Source organism: Etheostoma spectabile, chromosome 13 (assembly GCF_008692095.1).
Source record: "Etheostoma spectabile isolate EspeVRDwgs_2016 chromosome 13, UIUC_Espe_1.0, whole genome shotgun sequence".
Lineage (NCBI taxonomy): Eukaryota > Metazoa > Chordata > Actinopteri > Perciformes > Percidae > Etheostoma > Etheostoma spectabile.
The window spans coordinates 15,541,672-15,560,743 of record NC_045745.1 but is presented as its reverse complement, the minus strand read 5'-3'; the positions used below and the strand labels follow the sequence as shown (position 1 = coordinate 15,560,743).

At 38.6% G+C, this 19,072-nt stretch overlaps 1 long non-coding RNA gene across 1 annotated transcript; it reads left to right on the top strand.

The window, feature by feature from the left end:
* Positions 1–131: 131 nt before the first annotated feature.
* On the top strand, positions 132–11,490 carry LOC116700452 (uncharacterized). Its single transcript, XR_004334660.1, has 3 exons — positions 132–235; positions 1,735–1,737; positions 11,478–11,490. It is a non-coding gene; the product is annotated as an uncharacterized LOC116700452 (long non-coding RNA).
* The last annotated feature ends 7,582 nt before the right edge of the window (positions 11,491–19,072 follow it).

Below are 19,072 nucleotides of genomic sequence, written 5' to 3'. Positions count from 1 at the left end.
TGGTAGAAGTGAATGGTTAGTAGAGCGCCATGTGAACGAGAGGTCTTACGGGTTAATTTGGTTAAGGGTACCTGCAACAAGTTCTCCAAACCATGCATTGATATGGGTGGTTTATTCCTGCTAATACCACCCATGGGAGAGTTTTATAAATTAGCAACCCTAGTGTTGGAAGGAAATACGACCCACAGGAGTATTTTCCGTCCTCATATCTAAACCAGAGAATTTAACTTTCACAGTTTTAAGCACATGGTTAATTTTGTGAAACGGTGGCAGTTTGGTAAGGTTTGAGCACAAAAAGTACTTTAGACAATAAAAGGTTTCAACAAAAATTGGGGTTTGTGTTCAAATCAGATGTGACACAGAGCGTGATGTAGCTCCGTTATGTCCAGTAAATTAAAAAAAAAAATCAATTACTTTTATTTTCAAACAGGACACAAACCCTAGCCCCCAAGGTGAAAGTCCTGTTTTTTTTTACCCATCCATCACCACAACCTGCTTCCTTATGCAGAATTTGTCCGTCTTGTGCTTTGTTATTTACTTTCTGCTTTGCTCTAGACAAACTGTAATCAGTACAGCCACTAGAAGGCACCGCCACTGTAAATGTTCATATAAGTCATAATTGCGACAAACGATTAATGTCGGTGGTTTTAGGCGGGGGACAATCTCAGTATCTGAAACCTGAACCCAAATCAGGTTGGGTCGGCCCAGAAGTTTCCCTTGTGATGTAATCTTTTCTGATTTACCTTAGCTAGTTTAATGCATTCAGTCCCTGTGAACCTAAATATGTGAATATTTCTTATTGGAACTACATGATTATCCGGGGGCTCGTATCACCAAGTTTGCAACATGCAAGATAGATTCCTCTTGGTTCAATTTTGACACATTTCACTAATTAATATAAACGGCATAGTTGCAACTGATGCACAAAGCATATGAGAGCGTTGTGGAATTAACAAATGTATGGGTAATTCGCAAATGACAATTTGTTTAAAGTCACGGTGCCACCATTTGCAAACTGCAAAACTACATTACTTGTAATAAGCAGTGCTCTTAAAACTCTTGTGTGAATTGGGCCCCAGAGAAACACGGACCAATATCTGGAACTCTTAAAAAAAAAAAAAAAATCAATCAATGCTTTGAGCAGGATAATTGAAATTAAAGATACCTCAAAATTTGAGCAACATTTAAACCAAATCTATCTGCATAAATACTACTAAAGTGAGAAAAAATAGTTTTTTTTATTACTTTAAAACCCAATTGTCATCAATAATAAATAATACATTCATGAATTATGAGTGTAAGTTGTCTTGTAAAGTAGGACACCTCTCATTCCCTGTGTCTCTGTCCAAAGTCAAAGCTGCAACACTGCACTGCCTCACTGCTCAGTGCATGCTTCAGTTAACCTGGACTGTGTTGTACACGCCCTGAGGCATGCTGTCAAAAAACCTTGCCCGATGACAACCTGACAACTCCATCCATCTTTTGTACCCGCTGGACAGCGCAGATCTGCCGTGGCAATCAATAACGCTCACAATTAGTTTCCCTCCTGGGTGTGGAGGCAGAGGGAGGAACAAGGAGGGGGGGTTTGGCCAACAGTCCCCGACACAGCTGGACGGTGTACGTGTGGCCCGGGTCCATGCCAGCCACATGTCCTGACATTAGCGAACATCTCTTGGGAGGAGCTGACATTTACATATGTCCAGTAGAAAAGAGGGAGAAGTGTGTGTGACACAGTTTGTCTGCAAGCATTCATGTCTCTCAGTGTGTGTTTTCTCAGTTACGTGTGAGCAATCAAGTGCATTGTTTTGTTTTTCACCTTGGCTCTGTGACCTGGAAAATCTCCTCCAAAGGGCAGTGAGACACTGAGGAGGGCTCTCCGGAGGAAGCTGATGGATCTACATCAAGCCGTAAAAATAGATAACTGTCATTCGTCATCAGGGTGTCTGAATGTTAACCCTGACCAACAGGGCTTAGCCAAACAGAGCAACAAAAGAGCATACAGGTCCCAGCATGCTTCAGTGTCATTTGGATGCCCTTAGCAACCTGGCATAACTACAGGCAGGTGATTGATACCAGGTTTCCTCTTTGTGATTATCTTTTTATGTAATACAACAGATTAGATCAGGAACAATATAAGGAGAAAAAAAAATCTAATAAGGAAGTCATATTGCCAGAATTCATGTGATTTATGTTTTCTGAGCAGGTGATGTATGCTAAATATATAATTTGATTCAGGCATGTCTGAGATGAAATGTTCTTTATTTATTATAATTTTGGCCAATGACATGTCACTTAAGAATGTTGCTTTTCCTCAAAATCTCGGATGGATCCCTGTTGAAGGTCAAAAAATTAGTTTTCCTTCATTGATAATTAGAAATACTATATATATATTTTCTTTCCCGGCTCTGTTTCCTGTTCCCCACACTAGGCTCAGTTACACATAATAATTTCTAAACTGCAACACGTTACCTTTTTTCAACCTCTCCCCCTCAAACTTCTAGACTCATCCAAATGCTTATCTGGCATAAGTACTTGCGACACATGAAAAAAAAAAATCCTCTTTTATGTTTTGAGAAATTATTAATGTTGCTAAACCCTTTTGAAATCCTAAGAGAATGGCAAATACATATTCGATTTCCCCAGAGGGCAGCGAAGAAAGTCTGCACAAGCAAGTTGTTCTGCAGGAATACTGCACCGCGGTGAAATATGTATTAACTCAGCATTGCAAAAATGCTAAACAAATAAGAGATGAACCCTCCTTTAATAAATGAGGCTTCGGTAATGAGAAACCTGAGAAAAATATATTTTTTAAGGCAGAGGCTGTACTCCAGGCAGGAGTAAGAATGTACTGTTTTGTAGTATTTAAAAAAAGAAGTCTAATTTATCCATGTTCACCACAGAAATAAAGTATCTTGATTGTTAAAAAGAATACATTTCCTTTTCCATGCTCCACTAAAAAGATTAAAGAAAAAGTGGAATAATGCATGAAACCAGCTGAAGGATATAACCCCCAAACTGAAGCTGTGTCAGTTTAACTGTACAACTTGTATATCTCATCAACCCGGATGTCCTTGAAGGTTAAAGACAGGGGTCTCGGCAGCCTGTGGCGCCATTAAATCACCGTGTGTCAGCGTTAAACTTTGATCATGACAAATAATGGTGTTTTCATGTGAGCCCACACATTGGACATCAATAAAGCCTAATGGCGTGTCAGCCCTATTAATGGATTACTGCATAGAGCTCATAAAAACACAATATCCCATCAAGTCTAAAGGCCCTAATGATCCCACAGTGTCTAGTAAAGTCACTGTAGTTCCCATCCCCTGATGGATATCAGCTCTTAGTCCATTTCATCTTAGTGCTGTTTAAGAGAACAGAGAATGTAAAGGGAGGACAAGCCAGTATGATTACCTGCTGCGGTATGCAAGATAGAAGACTCCCAGTGTAGTCTTAAGGGCAGTAGAAAAATGTACTGAAAATTAAACTGGTAGTAAAGGTGAAGACAAATGTGTTAGTTTATGTGATCTGAAGGAAAATTTCAGGTTTTAACACCACTACATTTTCAAATCAGATCCATAGTGGTTTTAAAGAAAGAGTTCAACAGTTTGGGAAATACCTTTATTCACTTTCTTTGCTGAGAGTTAAATGAGAAGATTAACACCACTGTGAGCAGGCAATATGCATACAATTAAGACTAGAAACGGGAACAGCTGGACTGGCTCCGTCCAAGGGTAACAAAATTTGCCTTAGTTTGCCTACCAACGATGATAAGGAGTGAAGGTCACTGTGAGCAGAAGGTTTGCTGATTGTGTGTCACTGAAAAGGAGATTACTCAGTTAATAGTGTCTTTCCTATAAACGGTCTCCACTGGGATCTGACACTTGTATGAGAAAATGCAAACAAGCTTCTCATGGTATCTTTGGAAACACTGTAGTTCAAAATTTGTAGCTGCATTTTAAGGATGTGTACAACTATAAATCCTCCTATTCACCTTCCACGTGGCAGGTAAAAACCTCAAGCCAACAGTTGGAGTAAGCAGTGAGAAAAGGGGTACTGCCTAATGTTTCAATATTTGTGCATGAGTGTGTATAAGAGTACAAATGCTTGCAATAAAACTGCATTATTTCTAAATGCATATTCTAACATGCAGTTATGCAGACATGCATGTGTGTGGGAGTATTTTTCCTGACACCAGCTTCAATAGTTGACTCGCAATTAATCGCACATATCTTGTCAACATGTAAAAGTAGATCAGCTTGCTTTGTGCAAATGTTTTTTTTTTTAATCATTGAAAGCAACATTGGCATATACTGTAGTGTTCAATTTCACACTAACGTTCTAACTTGGAGCAAATAATCTCTCACAAAATGTAACACTGTCCATCAATAAAAGGGTGAAAACCATGGCTTACAACTTTCTTTTTCCCAAGTTTGCTTTGAACATAGCAGTCAGGCTACTGCTCTATACTCACCAGAGGCTCATCAACTCAGCCTCTTATTTCAGAAAGAATGCCCAGTAATGGTTACCTGGCTTTGACGCGGGGGGGATGGCCCATCAAGTAGTATTTCAGACTGGACGTGCTGCGATGATGGCTCAGTTCACAACAACAAAACACACAGATCACTTTGGTCTTTTCTGTGGAACCATTTGTTGTTTTGTTTCCAGTCTAGATCCGGTGGAGTGATGTAGTTTTTCTAACGTAACTAGTTGTGAAAAAAACTAAAAAAAAAGGTTTGCTAAGCCAAAAAGAATGTTAATCTTAAAAAAATGTACGCCGTTAAAATGTGTTTGCGTTAATGTTGTCAATAACCTGTTTAACTTACAGCTCTAATATCTGTCTGTATCTCATTAAAGTAAGGTGATCTTCATTATTACATCCTGCACATCACATTCACGTTTCTTTTGTGGATCTTTGCAGCACAGAAATTTGATGATGATTGTCCAAAGGTCTGTTCTAGCTGTGATGAATGCACACTTTGCTGCATTTTTGTTTTGAATCCCACTGTAGTTGCTCTGCATCCCTTGTTGTGGCAGAAGGGAAATGTAGTGTTTTACCTTAATTTCTCCTTTTTTATATTTATGCTGTTTTTTATCCATTAGATTAGGCATTGGGCATGCTTTCCTTCATTTTGTCTTGCATTCTATGCTTGATTTAACTTTTGATTTAATCCCACCTACTAAAAAAAACCATCAGTTATTAAAAAAGTTTAAACCAGAATGGTTTTTTATCCCTTTTTACTGGAATATGCCTATAGGTGTAGTACAGCAGCATTTGTAGTGGGGAAAAGGTTTTGATTTGATTTCCATTTGTTCATTTCAAAATATTGATCTATTTATAGACTCACAGACTCACTCTTTTCTTTTGCCTGCGAACACACTGGGGTGTTTTTGGAGAGTTTTTCAAGTTAATCAAAGTAACTGAAGATGCCAAGGCACTGATCCTCATTTCAGACAGACCCCTGGAGACAGTTCAATCCAGTCGTTTTACCTAGAGTATGTAAGATAACTGTGCTTTATTTACGTGCTAATAGACATTGACTTTGTACACTAATATATGTGATTTGGTGATACTGTAGCTCGTGATTACACAGTAAAATAGTGATCCTGGTGGCTGGAGAGGTGCCAGTTCACCTGCTGGGCACTGCCAAGGTGCTCTTGAGTGAGACACCGAAACCCCCAACTGCTTGGAGCGCCTTTCTATGGGCAGCCCCCTCACTCTGACATCTCTTCATTTAGTGCATGTATGTATAGGTAAGCGAGAATCCATGTATTTTTGATTTTGGGGTGAACTGTCCCTTTAAAACAGAAGCCATGCTTTGCCTCACCTACATGGCCAGCAAAACTCAATGCACAGCATGGCTCGTAATCAGCACTCTCACTCCAAGCTGGGCAGCCAAAATGCTCTTTCTCCCAATCCCCATCTCCTCTGCCACTTTCATGATCATCACACACCTTCTCTCTCTTCCTCCTCTGCTCAGCTGCATCGCAATTATGCTTTAGGTGGCTAACATGCCTGACACCACTCAAGGAAGGTAAAGATAAGGACAGGAACAAGAAATTCCAATGTCATTCTCAGGCTTCCATGAATAAATATAATGTTCATAACATTGTGTAGAAAAAGCTCAGCATTTATACATTCGCAACATTTGCATCATCCACACATATTTCCACAGATCCTCAAGACAAACATGAAAATAGCATCTTTTCATATATCTTTTAATAGAATTGTAGAAAATTGTGTAGAAAATATTGTAGAAAATAGCTGTTTTTCCTCTGCCCACCTGTGTCGATCTACCTGTTTTGTGTAATTGACATGCACAGCTTCACTCGCCAGAGTTCATATCCTTTTATCACTTCCTATGATTAGAACCTTAACTGATCACAATAAATCAAACCAGAATCACCTTGCTGCAACCTCTCCCCCTCCCCCCTTTTCTTCACGTCTCACTGCTACTGTTGCTGCGGTTATCCTGTTGTGAGATACAGACCGGGGATTTGAACTGATATCGGTAAATGTTAGCCTAAATTACAATTAGTATTGCCGTGATTGTGTCTGTGCAGTCTTCATACACAGGGGCCTGCAGCCAGAGTGGTTAACATGTGTTATGATAACTTCCCATGTGCTTGTTTCACAGGGAGGCCGTTTCATTCAGCCACCAGTGTCAGCTAATTATTTCTGGCCCCCTGTTGTTCAACACGTTCAGTCGCTCCCCGGTCGGACCTCCTGCTGCGCTGCTCTCCGAGTCTTTCCCGAATTGTTTCTCATTAGAGACGGCGGTTACGCTTCCTATCTTGTTTCTCTCTTTGTTTGTTTCTCTTTCCCCTTTCTAGTGCCTCTCCAAATACTCTGTTAAATGAAGATTCCACTCCAGGCAGAACAAACCCTAAAATTTAATCATAGGTGTATACACAAGCCAGATTAATGCCTGCATGCACGGCCACACACTCAGACAGAACATGTTTACAAAACGTACTGGCATACTGGTAGACATGCATAAGCAGGACCTCATTAACACGCACACACGGCGTGAGTCGAATGAACGGTTCTTGTTGTATTTCACAGGGATATTCCCCACTGTGGGTTTATTAAAGACAGATAATGTTTACTATGTTGTTTTTGCTAAATCATCCAGTGATACTTTATGTTTTACCATAAATAATACTCTGCATGCTAATTAAAAAAGCTAATTTCCATTTTTGTTGCTAAGCTGAAAAGTTGCTAATCATGTACCTACTCAAAGCTCATTATTCAAAAAAAAAAATCTTTAATTTATTAATGAAGATAACAAATAACCAAGCAATGCCTACTCCATATTCTTAGAGTTGTGGCTGGTGTAAAAAAGCACTCTTTGTAATACAGAAGGGATGTATAATTATTAGGCTGTTTATTAAATATTGTTAATGACATCTATGGCTGAGTGCCTACAGCCCGTCTGTCATGCTGCACGCTTTTCTTTTTCTTTTCTATTTTTAGTGTTGTTACCTCAAGAACACTGATAGGCTCAATAATTAAATACATTTTGGGAAACGCAAGCATTTGGTTTCCAAGTGCCACGTACAAACCTTGTGTCAGTATATGGTTAGCCTAGCTTAGCATAAAGACTAAGACTCTTTGAATGCAGTACTCCTCCTGATATCACATTGTCTTTTTCACAGTTCTCTTCAGAGAAGATATGTTGCGTAAATTAATGAGCTTTTGAGGTGTTTGTAGGTTTTTGTTTTATTTTGGACAGAAACAAGCTAGCGGTTTCACCCTGATTCCAGTATTTATGCTAAGCTAGGCTAAACAAATCCAGAATATACAGCTCTTAGATGACATTAATTATCCTCATTAAAAAAAAGCAAATAGGCATAATTATAAAAAATGTTCCCATAGAGGCGGATATCTGAAATGCAAATTGGAGTTTTTAATGGAAATTCTGTTTCATGTTTCCATGAAAATGGTCAAGATAGCAGCATTATTTAGCCCAGGGGCGAACGTAAAACATTTTTTACGTTATTCTACTGAGCCAATTTTTCTTTTTAACATTTTAGACTATCATCAAAAGACTGAATTATGTAACTAGAAAGACACCAACAAAACTTACTTTAATGCTGAGCCACAGGGCCATTACTACAAAAGTGAGGTGGTATTACAAATGAAATGGTATTATGCAAATATTGAATAAATTGGGCTCTTAAGACCAGTATTAAGTCACATCCAATTTCGACAATGGCAAGACAAATAGGTAGGCTGCTACAGTATGCAGAAACAGAAAAGGGAAACGTGATAATAATATAACATAATTTCACTATTTCAATCATTATTATTTTCACTTCATGCAAGACTCTGAACATAACGTACCTAGGCTGTAGTTAGCTGACATGTGTCAGACATAGAGGTGTCAATCACCTAGCCTGGTCTCACAGAATTCCATAAAATGATCAGAAACTTTTTAACACAGCATTATGTGGTGGTATCACGGAATGGGTAAAAACTCTGTGTGGCTACCACGGAAAACAATCCCAGTGTGAAGTTAATGAGAGATGACGTAGCATTAATAGCAACTATGGTAGCGAGTAGTATGACAGCCCGAAAATCCCCCTAAGGAGGTTGGTTTGGGTGGCGGATGGGTCAAACACCGTGTGTAATGTTTCCTAAAGTCGCTTTCTACTTTTCCTTAACCCAACCGCACTGTTCTTCCCGTGTCACGGAACCGTAAGCCCACCCACAACCTTTTCCTTAACTTAAGGGGCCGTTTTTATTTCACGACCTGTTTAAAAATAATCATGTTCAATCTAGGTTTAAAACAGCAATGCCGACTTTGAAGGCATGTTACCACCACTTCCCAACATGATGTGGCTCAAAACCTCGTCAAAGCACTTTTTCATTTTTTTAACAATTCTTCTTTTTAGGGGTGCTAAAATTGGGACAGTGGGATGGTTTTAAAGGCAGACGACGTCAGACTCAAAGCAACAGCATCTCTTCTAGGATGGATCAGCTGCAGTCATAATGCCTTTGAACTGTATCAGACACTAGTTGTGCAACTTCCTGCAGGCTTTTCCATGGAGAGGTTTAAGGGAACATTAAAGCTTTTATTTTATTTTTTTCTCACCCATGTTGAACCTCCAGCGACAGTCAAAAGAACAACAGATATATTTTGAGGCTCTAAGTGTTTTGTTTGAATTTGTCTTGTTTCTGTATCTGAAACAAACAAATACAACTAAAAGAGATTTCTTTCTTCTGAATACAGCGCCTGCTTTTTTTTCTTTAACATCAACTTCCTGGGTGCTAAAATCAGAAAACATGCGGTTGCGGTGGTATTTTCTTTTCTCAGATGAATATGGCTTTAACATTTTTTGAAATCAAATTATCATCTTTTAAGAATTCATATCAAGACTCCTGATGGAATAATTTGTTGAACATTTGAATGCAGTCCATGACCAAAGACAAAGGTTTTGATGGAAAGGCTACATGTCAATCTCTACCTGTTTCTAAGGAGAAGAACTGATAAGAAGAAAAAAATGTCAGCTGTCAGTTGCCATGTCAACCATAAATGTTTGCAGTTCATGTGGAAGGCTCGCTTTCCACTCTATAACTTTCATTATTAATTCTTTCCATTTGCAGGCTGGATGATTAATAAACGATGATTTAATACACTGGCTTGAAAAGTTGACATCTTGAATGAATTGAACGCACGATCCCAGTGCTGGGCATTCTACCGTCTCGACCAGTATAACCTCACTATTAAATTTCCCGAATTATATAATTTTTTTACATACTGCTACACTGGGGCATATAGCTGCAAATGGTGACTTGATCAGGATCAGGATCCGTGTTGACTGTGTAACCTTTCCACTCACGGCAGTAACTTTATAACAGCACAATGTAATACATTTGCAAATTTACACCACCAAATGGCATGCTGGGTAATGTTATAGATGCTTGCCAGCCAGGTAAGCATAACAATCTGTTGGCAGCAATGAGAGACTCCGGTTGCCACAGCCCACTCAAGACCAGAAAAGAAATATAGAGGATGAAGAAAGAGAGATCAGAAATACACCAGAAGAACTTGTGGCCAAGAGATGAGCCATGTGCCATTCAGAAGTTTATTGTTTTTAAAGAGTCCAAAATAATTTACCACTTCTAAAAAACTGCAAAAACACTGCAAAAACAATCCATGTCCCGCCGCAGACTGTCAAGAAAGATGGGTTCAGAGCAATGGTTAAAACGCTGGATTTTTTAAAATGTCTTGCAGGGGCCAAAATACTTTTGCCAAACTACTTTTCAGACATTGTACCAACAACATCAAAGTAAACTGGAAGAAGAGCTAGGTTCAATCGCCCACTTGTCTACAACAACATACCTGTGGTCAAGGTAGTGTTTATAGAACTATCTTACAATATTTTGTTTTAAAACGTTTCTTTGGGGGATTTTTTGTTTTGTTTTTGGTCATTTTAGGCCTTTATTTTGATAGGACAGCTGAAGACATGAAAGGGGGGAGAGAGGGGGAATGACACGCAGCAAAGGGCCGCAAGTGGGAGTCAAACCTGCAGCTGCTGTGTTGAGGAGTAAACCTCTATATTTGGGCGCCTGGTCTACCAGGTGAGCTACCCTGGCGCCCGTGGAAGCAATGTTAAAGTTGTTGGTATATCTATTTAGTTAATTTTAGTTACTTTATTTCACTACTTTTCAGTTTGCACAATACAACTAGTTTACATTCTCATCATGTTGTGGAGCCAATGGAGAAATCTAAATAAAAAATATCTAGCTGAGACAAGGAGGATAACCGTAGCATGCTAGCTCATTCTCAATGGCAAAACTCTACTACAACACACACTAGTTCACCATAATCTACAAAAGAACTACTTTCATGTCATTGTTCTGCAGGTATTCCACAAGTGTGCACTCTTTAGAAGAAGTCTCCCAGCTAATCCTGCCTTGTACTGACCAAAGTTGGAGAAAGAGTTATCTAGCTGATGTGATCTTGCCTAGCTACGGAGCCCCCCCTGGGGTCAACTCAGAAAGAAAACTAAACCGTGAACACAGAATACAAATCTGTTCCCTCGGTTTAATAAACTGTGTGCACGGATTCACAATCCATGCTCTCGGTTTTATAAAACATAAGCAAAGTAGGAAACATATTCTCAGATTCAAACTTCTGGGATCAATTACTCTATAGCGACATTATATTAAATCACAAATGACTCCTCTTTCCTAACGTAGTAAGGTTAACAATGAGCTACAAACAAATTTTTATCAAAACGAGCTGTCCTCCAACCTGGAGAAATAAGTTTGGTCTCTGGTAGCAGCCGGCGGTGCTTAGGGATTGTCTGTAAACTACAACACAGGTACTGGTACAACCTCAAAATAAAATTATGAACCTGAAAATGAGCACAATTTGGACGCTTTAACAAATACTCTGATACAAATTTCTGATCATACCAACCAGCACAACATGATCCTCTGTAATAGATAATATTGCTTTCCCAAAAAGTATTTTTACACAAGAAGGAATCATCAGATGATATAATATTTTTCTTAATTTTCATTTTTTTAATTGTGGCGCACCTTTTTATATCTGTTGCTGTCAGGTAATTTATAGCCTAACTGAAATGTTTAATTCCAGATATAATGCAATACTTCATCCAAATACACTTATTCATAGACATCTCTTAAGATTGTTTAAGCCAAACCCTTTGATAATTGCCAGCAATGAGTTTCAATATATTCAACCTTTCATTGTTTTTAAAAACGTTTTTGCAGTTATTATTGTGTGTGTGTGAGTGTTCGTTGTTGGCTACTGGGATTTCATAGACCAGAGAGATGATCTTTATTGCATGTGAATTGTAACTGACTCTTGTTAATCCAAATCAGCAGCCACCCTGCAGAAAAATCATATCAGCCACTTGTATCTCAAAAAATCATTATTTTTGTCAGCAGGAGCTTGTGACCATACAGGTGATGAGGAAAGGCAGGCGTATGATTGAGCTGTATGAGATGTATGTGTGTTTTCATGAAGGCGAGGCTGCAGGAACCGAGAGGTCTGGTCTGAATAGCTGTGCTTTTGTTTAAAGACAGAGGACCTGTACACCTGTAATTCTCTCTCTCTCTCACACACACACACACTCTCACTCTCACACACACACACACACACACACACACACACACACTCTTTGTTATGAGAACCATAAGGGTCTTTGCCATAATTCATGTGAATAAATGGAATGTTTAAATGGGGCGATATTTGATTTAGTGTAGATTGAGGTTTCTGCAGCACAGACAACGCTGTAGGCATTCTTTCAATCTCATCATTCATCATTGCACGGCTTTTTACAACAGAACATATTCCAGGGTACAAAACAAGATATCCCTTGAAAGATTAGTGCTGAGTGTTTGCTGCTATCTTGAAAAAAAAAAAAAAGAAGATACTCAAAAGAAAGAAAATTATGCACAACTACCAAATCATTAAAGCTATCTAACTTTTATTTTCCAGAGACAGCAACCACATTTGCAGATGATTGATTGCTGTTATGATAGTGATCAAATATCAATGATGTTAATTATTAGACCATTTTTATAGCTGATAAATTAAGCTTAAAGGCTTTCAACAGCCGCAAGCCTTTCCTGGAACTGGCCTGTTTGCCATGAGTTACAGGTTGAGGTGGCTTGCAGCAGTTAGATATGGAACATACCAAGCTCACAAGGTCAACATGTGACCTTATAGTGAGGCCACTAAGCAGGATGTTTATTTACAGCTACACATTAAAACATCCTTACACACAACATTGATGTTAAAATTATATTTTCTCAATCAATTGAATTTATGCACAGCAGAGATTCATAATGGTGGATTCTGATATCATTTGTCCATGCTTAACAACCAGCTCAAAGCCAAGGCTACCCTTGAGGACACTGGAATTATGTCCTGTATTCTGGGATTTGGAAGAGTTTTCATCCTAATAAGAAGTTTGAAAGTTTCATAACTACACCATCTCTTATGTCTCACGTTATTAATGACAAGATACACACATAGCCTATGTAAACACAAATATAGTTAGTTGTTACTATATTCATATAACAAATGCAGGGAAACAGAATTGAGCAACTTAATATAAAAAATCCAAATATACAATTTAAAGACTTTCTGTTTGGGGGTGCTGCCTTACAACTGCCTAATACAGCCATATAGAACCGTGCATCTAGTTTAAATGGACATTTTGAAATGATCTACAAAATCTGAACATCTGTTTTTTAAAGTTTTTAAAGTGCTTCTCATATTCATACAGGGCAACTGGTAGAGGCAGCAGAGATAGAAATTACTCCACTGACAGAAGTCTCAATAGGCCAGAAATCAGTACATTCAGCTCTTCATTTTTCTACCTGTCTGTGTGTTGAAACACTAGCTTTGCCAGCCATGCTTTTCCTATTGTTCCACAGTGTATGTACTGAATACAACAAGTTCAATCACATACAGTATCCTTGGGGCTGTGGAACATCACTTGGCAACGTCCAGCAAATCACGATGCAAATCCGAAATAGATGAGGCAGTTCAAGGGAAAGTAGGTACCAATATTTCAACAAAATAAATCCCACTAAGCTTCACAGATTAATGACATAATATTGAACCACAGGGTGGAATTTTTCCCTTACAAGCCCACACTCATATTTTAGAAACTCTGCCCTTAAGTACCGTAATCTAAAAGTATAGCACTGGTACATAATACATGACAGTGCACACACAACACACATTAATTTTCCTACTCATCGCATAGGGGAAGATGCAGTTAGTTTGAAGCAAGACAGACAATGTGTGAGAAAACAAACAAAAGCCTCAAAGCATGTGAAGGAGGAAGAGTGTGGTGCTTTGCATACAGTAAGTCTGGAATGACATGCATCTCTAACTCTATTCATCCTCTTGCTTCTGTGTGTTTGCTGCCAAGAAACTCAGATACTATAGTGAAACAAACACACAAGAAAGCACAAAAGTACAGTAACAGATACAGTCTATAACAAATCACACACATCAAAGCACGTTACCACACAAATACGCACACGCAAAAGGGAAAGACAGTCAAAGACCATTTTGATCAGACTGCACACATACATACACACTCTCTAAGCGCTAACTGACTCAGACAGTCTGTGTAACAGCCTGCCTGCTCCCAGCCAGAGCTCATCTCGCCCGAGCTGCTCGCTCACCTCTAAATGAGGGCTGTCAAGAGGAGCCACAGTGACGCCTGCCACCTCTTATTGGCAGTGTATTAACAATCAAATCAGGCTAATTAGCCAGAGCATGGCGACGAGGAATAATATTCTCACTGTGTGTGATTGCGGCATGACTTCTGTGCCACCGAACGTCCTATTTGCATATTCTAATTCCCTGGGAACAATAGAAGCAAATTAGAAGAATGGGAGAGTGAGAGAAGAACAGATCTGACAAAGACTGTGACAGGAAGTGAGAGAAAGTAAGCTCAGCTAAGACTGACTATTGCTACCAAGGTTGGAGGTTTCTTTGCTTTCAATTTACTCAATTGAACAGTTTAGAGCAGCAATACTTTTCTGACAAAAACAGCAGGAAAAACAACACATACTGTATATTAAAATCAAATTCAAACTACTATCTACACTACTATCTACACATTTCCCATGGAATGTATGTATGTATGTTTGAGAATACTGGAATACCAACTGTACACCCACACAGGTGTTTGTAGTTATTCTGACTTGCGAGCTTTCACATCACCCACTAACTCAAGACAGTTGTTGGTCATGTGAGGGGGAAAAAATACTGTTTATTTCCCTTGAATGACAGTCTTTAGCTGACATGATGCATCCATATTTGTTTGACTTCATAGAAACTGCATTTTAGGCTCTTTCACTGCAAAAAATATAAACCTATACATGTCATACAGTACATCCATAGTCTACCAACTTGACTTGAACATAACCTAAATACTAATTTTTATCAAAAATTACACTGATCCATAACGTGGAAGTTTTAATTATGTACCAAAATATATTCCAAGTATATGCATGGAACATATGCTATAAACAGCCGATATGCACAGTTTACAAGTACAGTAATATATAACCAAATATACCAAACAATTATGTCCCAAAAAGATCAAGCTAATGCTAACACAAGGCTTCCCAGTTGTGTTAGAGATCTAGCCCTTGATTGGGAAAACTTGAACCAGAATTTTTCAAAATTCAGCTTTTTTAATAATAACAATAATGGAAAAGCTTCTCAAGTTGTACAATCTCACAAAATGTGCACATTAGGACAATAGCTGCTGTGATAATATTAAAAATGTGTCACTTCTCATTATCTTTGTGACAAATCAAATGTGGCCGATAAGATGAAGCAATTGAGTCCTCTTTCTCCCAGTTGTGTATCAAGCCCACCTGCACCCAGAACATGAGCCAGTTTGGAGTGCCTTGCATAACCCATTCCATATCACTTTAAGGAGGATCGATTGGCCACACTAGATAAAAAGTCCATCCTTAAACAGGCTCAGGGGAGCCATGGCATTGGGTTTGCAAAGAGGGAGCAGCCTGAAGACAGTCGAGCAGAGAGCAGAATGAGTAATGAACAGAAAAAAATACATTACAATGAGCAACAGGATAGACCACAGTCTGTGAGTCAGAGATTCAAATATGCGAACCCTTAGTGAAAGCCATGGTGTGTGTGTTTGTGTGTTTGTGTTTATGTGTTATTCAAATGTATTTAGAGAATTTTAAAATACAAGATCCCAGGTGTATGTGTGTGTATATTTCTAGTACTTCTATTTTTATAGCTCCTTTTACAAATGTACCGCAAACCTGAAATTATCCAGACATTACCCAGTGGAGCTGTATATGAGAACCCAAATGTCCATCTCAGCTGGATTGGACATCAAACGTCTTCACCAAGCTCCCTAGAACAAAGTTGGCAAGGATCGGCGCCGAAATCATCAGACTAATTCAAGGAATGGCAAGAAAATTACGAACCAGCTACATGGCCGCCTAGCCACGTCCTGCCTCGTGCACGCTCTACCCAGCCTGAGAAAATGACTAAAAACTGTTTTAGATGTAGATTAGTTAACCAGAAATCCAATGAAACTAAACCAAACTATTTGCTTGGCTAGATGCCACTACTTGAAAGAAAATGTAGTTGTCTTTTCAAATTTGGATCAACAGACCCTTTTAGACTTGATTTTACTGTTGAAGAAGTAACTTAACATTTTGGGAAATACACTTATTCCAAAATTTCTAAAATGTCGAACTATTCCCTTTAGATTTAGTATAGGATTTTGATTAGAGACAAGGGAAAATACGGTGTCATGGGTTTTCTTAAGTTTAGAAATTCAAATGTATGTGTGTTTGCATGTATGAATGAGTGTGTGATGCAGAGATGTGTTCATCTTTACAGGGACGTTTACAGTGATGTAAATGCTGATGCGGCTTTACGACCCTGTGCCAGAATGCATTAGTTACACTAGGTGATTCTCTCTTACACACACACACACACACACACACAAGCACACACAACAATAACAACAATGCTACTTACTCGATACACTCCGGCACAGAGACACACGCTCACACACACACACAAATCTGTCCACATTTGTACATTGTACAATAAATTGCATACACACACACATCACTAACACACACAAACACAAACACATTATTTATACCAGGCTTCTCAGAGTGCCCAAGATGGATGTGTTGTTTGCACTAATGTTATGCGGGAAATTTTCTGCCCTCCATTTTATTCGTGTTTAGCCTGTAAACTGTGAGAGGCTGTGCTTTAAAATGAGTAATTAGAGAGCTGTAATGCAGTGCTTTGTTTTATTTGTTTTCCTGTAAAGAGTCTAATAAAGAACTGAAAAAGAAATGGGAGAGGGTGAAAGAGAAGGAGGGTGGAAGAGGAGGGGGAATGTGGAGATAAGAGGAACATGTAGATAGATAGATAGATAGATATACTGAATAGATTAGATAGATAGATAGATAATAGATAATAGTATATACTGTAATAGATAGATATAGTGATAGATAGATAGATAGATATAGATGATGATTATATTGTAAGATATAATGATATATAGATAGATATATATGTATATAGATAGATATATATGATAGATAGATGATAGATTAGATGATAGATATATGATTAGATAGAAGATAGATAGAAGTATCTGTAAGCTGGTATAGATAGGTATATATAGATAGATAGATAGATAGATATATAGATAGTATAGCTGTATGCTAAGATAGATAGATAGATAGATAGATAGATAGATAGATAGATAGATAGATAGATAGATAGCAATGTCACACTGAACACTCACTTATTACCCCAACCAGGCATTGCTTGCTGTTCTCTCCTCTCAGGTTCACTAAACATGTTCTGCCTGGAAGTTACAAATCCTTTTAATATCTCAAAGAAAAACAGCCCTGACATACCATTAGCTTATTGAGTCATTATGGCTGACATGGCATAGCAAGCAGTTGCCTATCGGGACCACATTTAACATTAATTTGGAGCTGTGTCTATGGTTATTTTACATAATTAACTTGCCTAAGAATTCACTTGCCTGATAACTTGCCTCACATTAGATTTTGCAGTCTTTAACTGTTAGATGCTGTAGTTTCCTCACTAATCGTATCACATGCCAGACCTTCCTCTACCGCGCTGCGGAGGAAAGTCTGGCTAGTCCACACAGCGTTTCGGGACAGGAGAAAAACGTGCTCTGGTTTAGTGACATTTCTTTAAACCAATCACAATAGTCTTCGCCGGAAATGAATTGTCGTCGATATAGACTTCATCACTACAGACTCATATCCTTCAATTTCTTAGTACAATACAGTAATACATTAATAGTGGTGGCAAAACCAAACAGTATACTAAACCAAAGATATTGAAAATGCGGCTGGTGCTGATCCTGATTGGGGGGGCTTCCTGACAGCCTGGGGAATTAAGCTGTTTGCAAGTCTAGTGGAACAGGCTCAGAGGCTCCAGTACCGCCTCCCAGATCGCAAGAGTCTGAAGAGGCTGTGTGAAAGGTGCCTGAGGTCACCCACAATGCTGGTTGCTTTGCGGGTGAGGCGGTTTGGTAGATATTTAGGAGTCAGGGGAGTGGGATCCCAATGAGGATTAAAATGACTGTTAATACACTCTTACTGCTCTGTGCATTTTTTAGTTTTCAGCTAAAAACCTCTAAAAGCAACCTGCTACCTGCACAGCACCAAATGGCAGATAAAGTTACTAACTAGCTGGTGAACATAGTGGAGCATTTAGCAGCTCAAGAGCAAGATATTTCCCCCAGGAGTTAAAAGGAGAATGAATATTGGAATCAAATCAGTGTCAATATTCACCTTAGCTATCAAGTTTGCAATATCAACTTAAAAGGTGATGAAATGTTAGTGGCCAAAAAATTCAGTTACAGAATATGGTGGATGGTTATTTCAACAGTTGCCTTGGCGCTACTGAACTTGACCTGCTTTGTTCCAAGTGAGCTGAGCCGATAATAGAAGGTGGAGTTAAATACTGCAGACCGCTGATTGGTCAGAGAGAATTATGATGAGCGCTACGCAGGACATTCAGCTTGAACCCAACATTTTTTTTAAGTTACTGTCAATAGCGACTTCCATATTTTTACTCACTCAACCAAAATTGTGTCAGTGTCAGCACACATAATTATGGGTTACACTACGCCGTTAAAATTGACAAATACAGACAGGCTTTGTTTGGTTGCCGGTGAAATGATTCAGCCAGTGTTGCGTTGAGGATGATCTCACAGCAGTTTCATGCAGCTTCACTACGGCAATCAGCTGGGAATCTCAGCGGAAATGAGACAGTAGTGCAGCAGTCGCCACGGTCACCCTCAGCCAAATTCTACCCTAATCTTAACATAGTTGTAGTTTAATTTTCAGATACTAGGAAGAAAAAATATCAAAAAAAAAAAATAATAAAAACTGATTAGTAAATATCATGACGTAAATGTACAATAAATGTTTAACGTAAACATTTAATGAATAATATTTATTATAGGCCCATAACATATTCTGCACGTAGCTCACTGAAAGATAGTAAAGTAG